Source organism: Scylla paramamosain, chromosome 22 (genome assembly GCF_035594125.1).
Source record: "Scylla paramamosain isolate STU-SP2022 chromosome 22, ASM3559412v1, whole genome shotgun sequence".
NCBI classification, from domain to species: Eukaryota; Metazoa; Arthropoda; class Malacostraca; order Decapoda; family Portunidae; genus Scylla; species Scylla paramamosain.
In genome coordinates this window covers 13,846,140-13,852,429 of record NC_087172.1, presented here as the reverse complement: position 1 = coordinate 13,852,429, position 6,290 = coordinate 13,846,140, and the positions used below count along the sequence as shown (strand labels likewise).

Sequence of the window (6,290 nt, the reverse complement as noted above, 5' to 3'; positions counted from 1 at the left end):
TACCATTGTGCTTGCTCTCTCTCTCTCTCTCTCTCTCTCTCTCTCTCTCTCTCTCTCTCTCTCTCTCTCTCTCCCTTTACAGCACCCACGTTGGTCCAACAAATTATTTAAAAGCAACGGGAGGGAGGGAAGGAAATTCTCTCTCTCTCTCTCTCTCTCTCTCTCTCTCTCTCTCTCTCTCTCTCTCTCTCTCTCTCTCTCTCTTTTGTTCAAGTATCTCAACGTGCCACTTATTAACCAACAACAACAACAACGACGACGACAACAACAACAACAACAACGACTCAAGACAGGTAATGGTGTGTGTGTGTGTGTGTGTGTGTGTGTGTGTGTGTGTGTGTGTGTGTGTGTGTGTGTGTGTGTAATAATACCCGACGCTGGAGGTCACCCATATTCACCTACCTACACACACACACACACACACACACACACACACACACACGAGGTTCTTTAACTGCACAAACAGACCCCAGTAAGACAGCAAGAGGTAGGGACATAAGAACGGAAGAAAATATTGGAAGCTGCAGGAAGCCACCAGGTCTACACGTGGCAGTCCCTGTATGAAAGATGCCTAAATATTTCCACTATCGTTCTCATTCATAAATTTGTCTAACCTTCTTTTAAAACTCCCTAATGACTCTAACAACCTGATTGCTGAGTCCATTCCATTCATCCACCACTCGATTTGATAACCAATTCCTTCCTATTTTTTTTTTTATCTAACTTTTTTCTAGTTAGAACTCCTTATATCTTGTTCTATCTGATTACTGAGAATTTCGCTTACGTCACCCTTCACATATCACGGGCCTGTACCGCTTAAATAACATCAGGTCCCCTCTTTATTTACGTGCACCTAAGGAATGTGGATTTAATAGTTTCATTCTCGTTTCGTAGGGAATACTTCATCCACTGAATCCTTTTAGCCATTCTCAATTGTACTGGCTCTCACAGACCTATATCCTTCCTGTAATATGAAGACCAGAGCAGCACAGCGTAGTCTAGATGAGGTCTGACCAAATATAACTAATAATACTTTGGGAATAATACTTTTAACACTCCTAAAAATTAATCGTAATACTCTATTTGCCTTATTTCTGGCCTCTGTGCATTGTTTTCTTTGACGGAGATCAGAGCTGACTGCAACTCTTAAATCTTTTTCGTTTCCTGAACATACCAGAGCTTGGTTCTTTATTGTCTACCTACTGTGAGAGTTTCTTCTACCAACCCTAAGTACTTTTGCATTTGTTAATATTAAGCTGCATTTACCATCTGTCTGTCCATTCGTTCATCCTCTCCAAGTCTGCCTGCAAGATGGCACCCGAATCTGACCTAATTAACCTGCCTATCCTCGTGTCATCCGCAACTTTAAACAAAATAACAATGACTCTCTTTAGTAAACAAACATTATTATTAACGAGGAAAGGACAAGACTGATCTCTCTCTCTCTCTCTCTCTCTCTCTCTCTCTCTCTCTCTCTCTCTCTCTCTCTCTCTCTCTCTCTCTCTCATTAGTATACCTCATACCACCACCACCATCACCACCACCACCCACCACTCAAAATCAAAGGGTTTGGTTTCGTATCAAATTCCTTTCTGGTTCCATTACTTCCTTCCCGGGGGTTTTAAAATTCGGCTGGCGAGGATATGAAAGGGATGAGTGGGTGGAGGACGGAGTGAAGGAGAGAGGGAGGGAGGGAGAGGAAGAGTGACTGGAATATGAGAGGAGGGGAGGAAAGCAAAGGAGGAAGGACAAAGAGGAAAATGTTAATATGATAATGAGAAAGAGGAAGGGAAGTTGAGTGAAAGATTATGACACACAGAGAGAGAGAGAGAGAGAGAGAGAGAGAGAGAGAGAGAGAGAGAGAGAGAGAGAGAGAGAGAGAGAGAGAGATACCGTGGCTGTTTGGTTACGTAGTATTTGCAATGTTCTCTCTCTCTCTCTCTCTCTCTCTCTCTCTCTCTCTCTCTCTCTCTCTCTCTCTCTCTCCACAACATGGCTGTCTCTTGGGGAGTGTGCTCATGTACTACGTATGCATATTCACACACACACACACACACACACACACACACACACACACACACACACACACACACACACACACACACACACAGAGTAAAATACAAATGAAGGAAAAATGCAGAAAACGTATAGATGACAAAATAGCAGCACACACACACACACACACACACACACACACACACACACACACACACACCGGTTCTCTACAGTCCCAAGACATTTGACACACGCCTCAGCCTGACGGAACCAGCCACACTAGTAAGACTCCTGGCTTGTATAGGAAACTCAAGCCACCAAGCCCCTGCCCTGACTAACCCACAAATCCGCCCACCAGAGAGAGAGAGAGAGAGAGAGAGAGAGAGAGAGAGAGAGAGAGAGAGAGAGAGAGAGAGAGAGAGAGAATCAGCTATTTACCTAACTGTTTAAATACCAGACGAATCAACTCACTGTCTCTCTAACTACTTAACTGACTGATTGCCTAACGCTCTGACTGGCTCATGGTGGTGATGGTGATGATGTAAAACTAGATGATGGTGTAAGAATGGGTGATGGTGATGGTGGTGGTGTATAGGAGTAATATCACGTGTGCTGGTGTTGCAAGTTGTCAACAAACCGTGGCGGCACCAAGTAGTAGTAGTAGTAGTAGTAGTAGTAGTAGTAGTAGTAGTAGTAGTAGTAGTAGTAGTAGTAGTAGTAGTATATAGAGGTACTGGATAGCATAGTAAAGAAGAAAATATTAAGATGGTGGTGATGATAATAGAGAAGAAAAAAATAAATAAAGAAAGAAAGAAAGAAGAAGACGATGATGATGATGATGAAGAAGGCAACGAAAGAGGCAGCAGTAGTAGTGATGATAGACGGGAAGGAAAAGGTGGAGGAAAACGCTGTAATGGTGGTAGTGGGGGTGGTGACTGTAGCGTAACGTAGAGGAAGCATGACGAGTTGAGAGAGAGAGAGAGAGAGAGAGAGAGAGAGAGAGAGAGAGAGAGAGAGAGAGAGAGAGAGAGAGAGAGAGAGAGAGAGAGAGAGAGAGAGAGAGAGAGAGAATCACGTCCGTCAGTCATGTGATACTAAGCTGAAATACAAGTCATTCTGAATTGTAAACATTAACTGACTGACTGACTGACTGAATGAATGAATGAATGACTAACTTCACAGACTGACTGACTGACTAGCTGGGTGACTGAAAGATTGGCTCACCAACCATCTGACTCACTAACCGACTGACTGATTGATCCATCCAATGACTGAGTGACTGATATCCTGTTACACACACACACACATAAACACACTGAGAGAGAGAGAGAGAGAGAGAGAGAGAGAGAGAGAGAGAGAGAGAGAGAGAGAGAGAGAGAGAGAGAGAGAGAGAGAGAGAGAGAGAGAGAGAGAGAATCAAGCCATTCAAACACGCAGAGGGACAAATCAATTAAGGTCATTATGATACAAACGAAATGAACAACGAATAAAAAAATATTAAGATAACTGACGTGGAAAATAAATCACACAAACTGTAAAAGGTAAATAACTGAATAAAAGGCGAAACCCGATCACTAAAAAATTCTAAGAAAAAAAATTAATAATCAGTGAATGAATGAATAAGTAAATAAAACAGGTAAATAAATAAGTAAACCTATATGCAAAAGGTGGGTGACAATTAAACAACAAACAACAACATGAACAAACGAACAAACACATGAAAAAAGTGAACAATATCGTAAAACTGTAAAATTATACAAACAAAATACAAACAAAGGAAGAGAGACCACAAGAACAAATAAAAATAAACAAACAAATAAAGAAACAAAGAACAACCGTACATTCCTAGCCACAGTACCTTGTTGGACCTACAGCGTCATGTCCACCCAGTAATCGAGATGGCAATATTAAAAAGATCATTATTCCCACCGCTAACCGCTAGACAAGGCACACTGAGCTACTAAAACGCACATTCTTACACTCTTTGTCGTCCTTTCTCTTACTTTCAACAGACTGTAGGGGAAGTTACTGGGGTTTTCATAGAGCGGATATAATATGGGTGACGTAAGCAGAATATTCTCAGTCAGTGAACATGATAGGACAAGAAATAATGGTCTCAAGCTTGACAAAGTTGGATTTAAGTAAGAGGAACTGATTTGCAAATGGTGATATATGAATGGAATGGCCTCAGTAATCAGGTTGTTAGTGCTGAGTCATTAGGGAGCTGTAAAAGAAACACCTCTATGCCACATCTCCACTACATTCATAACCCTATAGTCGAAGCTACACTGGTTTTAAAGGGTGTCTTTACGGTTTTGGTGACGTTAACAAGACCTCTACATTATTACGAGGAGAAACACTCTTGAGAACCCGGCTAATCATCTCTGTGGCCTTTGAAAATAGTCAATAAGAACACGACAAATAAGAGAGCGGGTCGAAAAAGAAGAAAACAAGAGATGGAAGGACTGCAAAAGACAGTGACGAACAGCGACCCGTGTGAACATAACAGGATGCACCAGGAGATATGCATTTGAACCAAACAGAGGGTGACGCAAGGGTTAATCAAGGCAGTACGGTAAGGCATGATGTAATTCGCTCGACCTTCACCTCTGTACATAAAGAACCGTGATTATCGTTTTTGCTTGACTTTATTTCTTATTGAGTTCCTCGTCTTGGGGGTCATTGGTTTCATGCTCTCGCTCTCTCTCTCTCTCTCTCTCTCTCTCTCTCTCTCTCTCTCTCTCTCTCTCTCTCTCTCTCAAAATATCACAAGGAAGAGACTGAGAACTTAAAAAATAATGACAACCTTTATAATAATAATAATAATAATAATAATAATAATAATAATAATAATAATAATAATAATAATAATAATAATAATAATGATCTGGACCAATATACCGGGCTGACAATCACACGGGTTGGACAGGCACACACACACACACACACACACACACACACACACACACACACACACACACACACACACACATATCAAGGAATAAATACAAAAATGTCACAAAGAGAGAGAGAGAGAGAGAGAGAGAGAGAGAGAGAGAGAGAGAGAGAGAGAGAGAGAGAGAGAGAGAGAGAAAGCGCTAGGCAGGAAACTAAGACAAGAATTATAACGAGCAAAAAAACAAAACAATAGATTTAAAAAAAAGTAACAAAGGAAAAAGGAAAAAAAAACTAAATGAAAGCCACAATATATTGAGAGAGAGAGAGAGAGAGAGAGAGAGAGAGAGAGAGAGAGAGAGAGAGAGAGAGAGAGAGAGAGAGAGAGAGAGAGAGAGAGAGAGAGAGAGAAACCTGACTAAATTATTAATAGATGATAATGACAATAACAACAAAAAATAATAATAGTGATCCCGTACAAAGGAGTGAGTCACAATCACTCGTCCTTCGCAAGGCTTCCCACACTCGCAATTACTAACGACGCACACCAATATATTCATTAGAAATTAATATATTAAAAAATTCTGATGTTTTTGTTTTTTCATTTTTTTCAGTATATCCACCGTCGTAATATATTCAAAGTTTATACACATTTTTTGCTACGTTCTATGTGAAAAGATTATTATTATTATTATTATTATTATTATTATTATTATTATTATTATTATTATTACCTAAAACTATATGTCAATAAAAGATGATGGTGGTCAACTGAACAAGTGACAAAGTAATGAGAGAGAGAGAGAGAGAGAGAGAGAGAGAGAGAGAGAGAGAGAGAGAGAGAGAGAGAGAGAGAGAGAGAGAGAGAGAATTATCCCAGGAAAGAAAATATAAGAAATTTATACAAAAAAAAAAAAAATGAAGTCTAGCACTGCCACGGAATCTCTCTCTCTCTCTCTCTCTCTCTCTCTCTCTCTCTCTCTCTCTCTCTCTCTCTCTCATAAATATCACTTTTGTTTCCTTTTGCTCGTTTCCTGTTACGTTCTTGCACGCACACACACACACACACACACACACACACACACACACACACACACACACACACACACACACACACACACACACAGGAAAAGTAAACAATAATTCTTACTGGAAAACACACCATACGTTTTAAAGGAAATGGGAGGAAATGACAATTGGTAGAGTAGCAACATGAAAGATAAATGGGGATATGACTCATTTATGTAAACAAACACACATACACACACACACACACACAACTACCTACGCATTTTAACACCTATGCGTCATTCCTTCCCATTTACCTCTCTCTCTCTCTCTCTCTCTCTCTTGAACTGTATCTCGAAATTTCCACGTACATTATTTTCTTATAACCTGTA

The 6,290-nt window shown here is 40.3% G+C and overlaps 1 protein-coding gene across 1 annotated transcript in view; it reads right to left on the bottom strand.

The window, feature by feature from the left end:
* LOC135111608 (E3 ubiquitin-protein ligase MIB2-like) overlaps positions 1-6,290 on the bottom strand; it is a 32,568-nt gene that overhangs the window by 25,943 nt on the left and 335 nt on the right. The window lies entirely within an intron of this gene.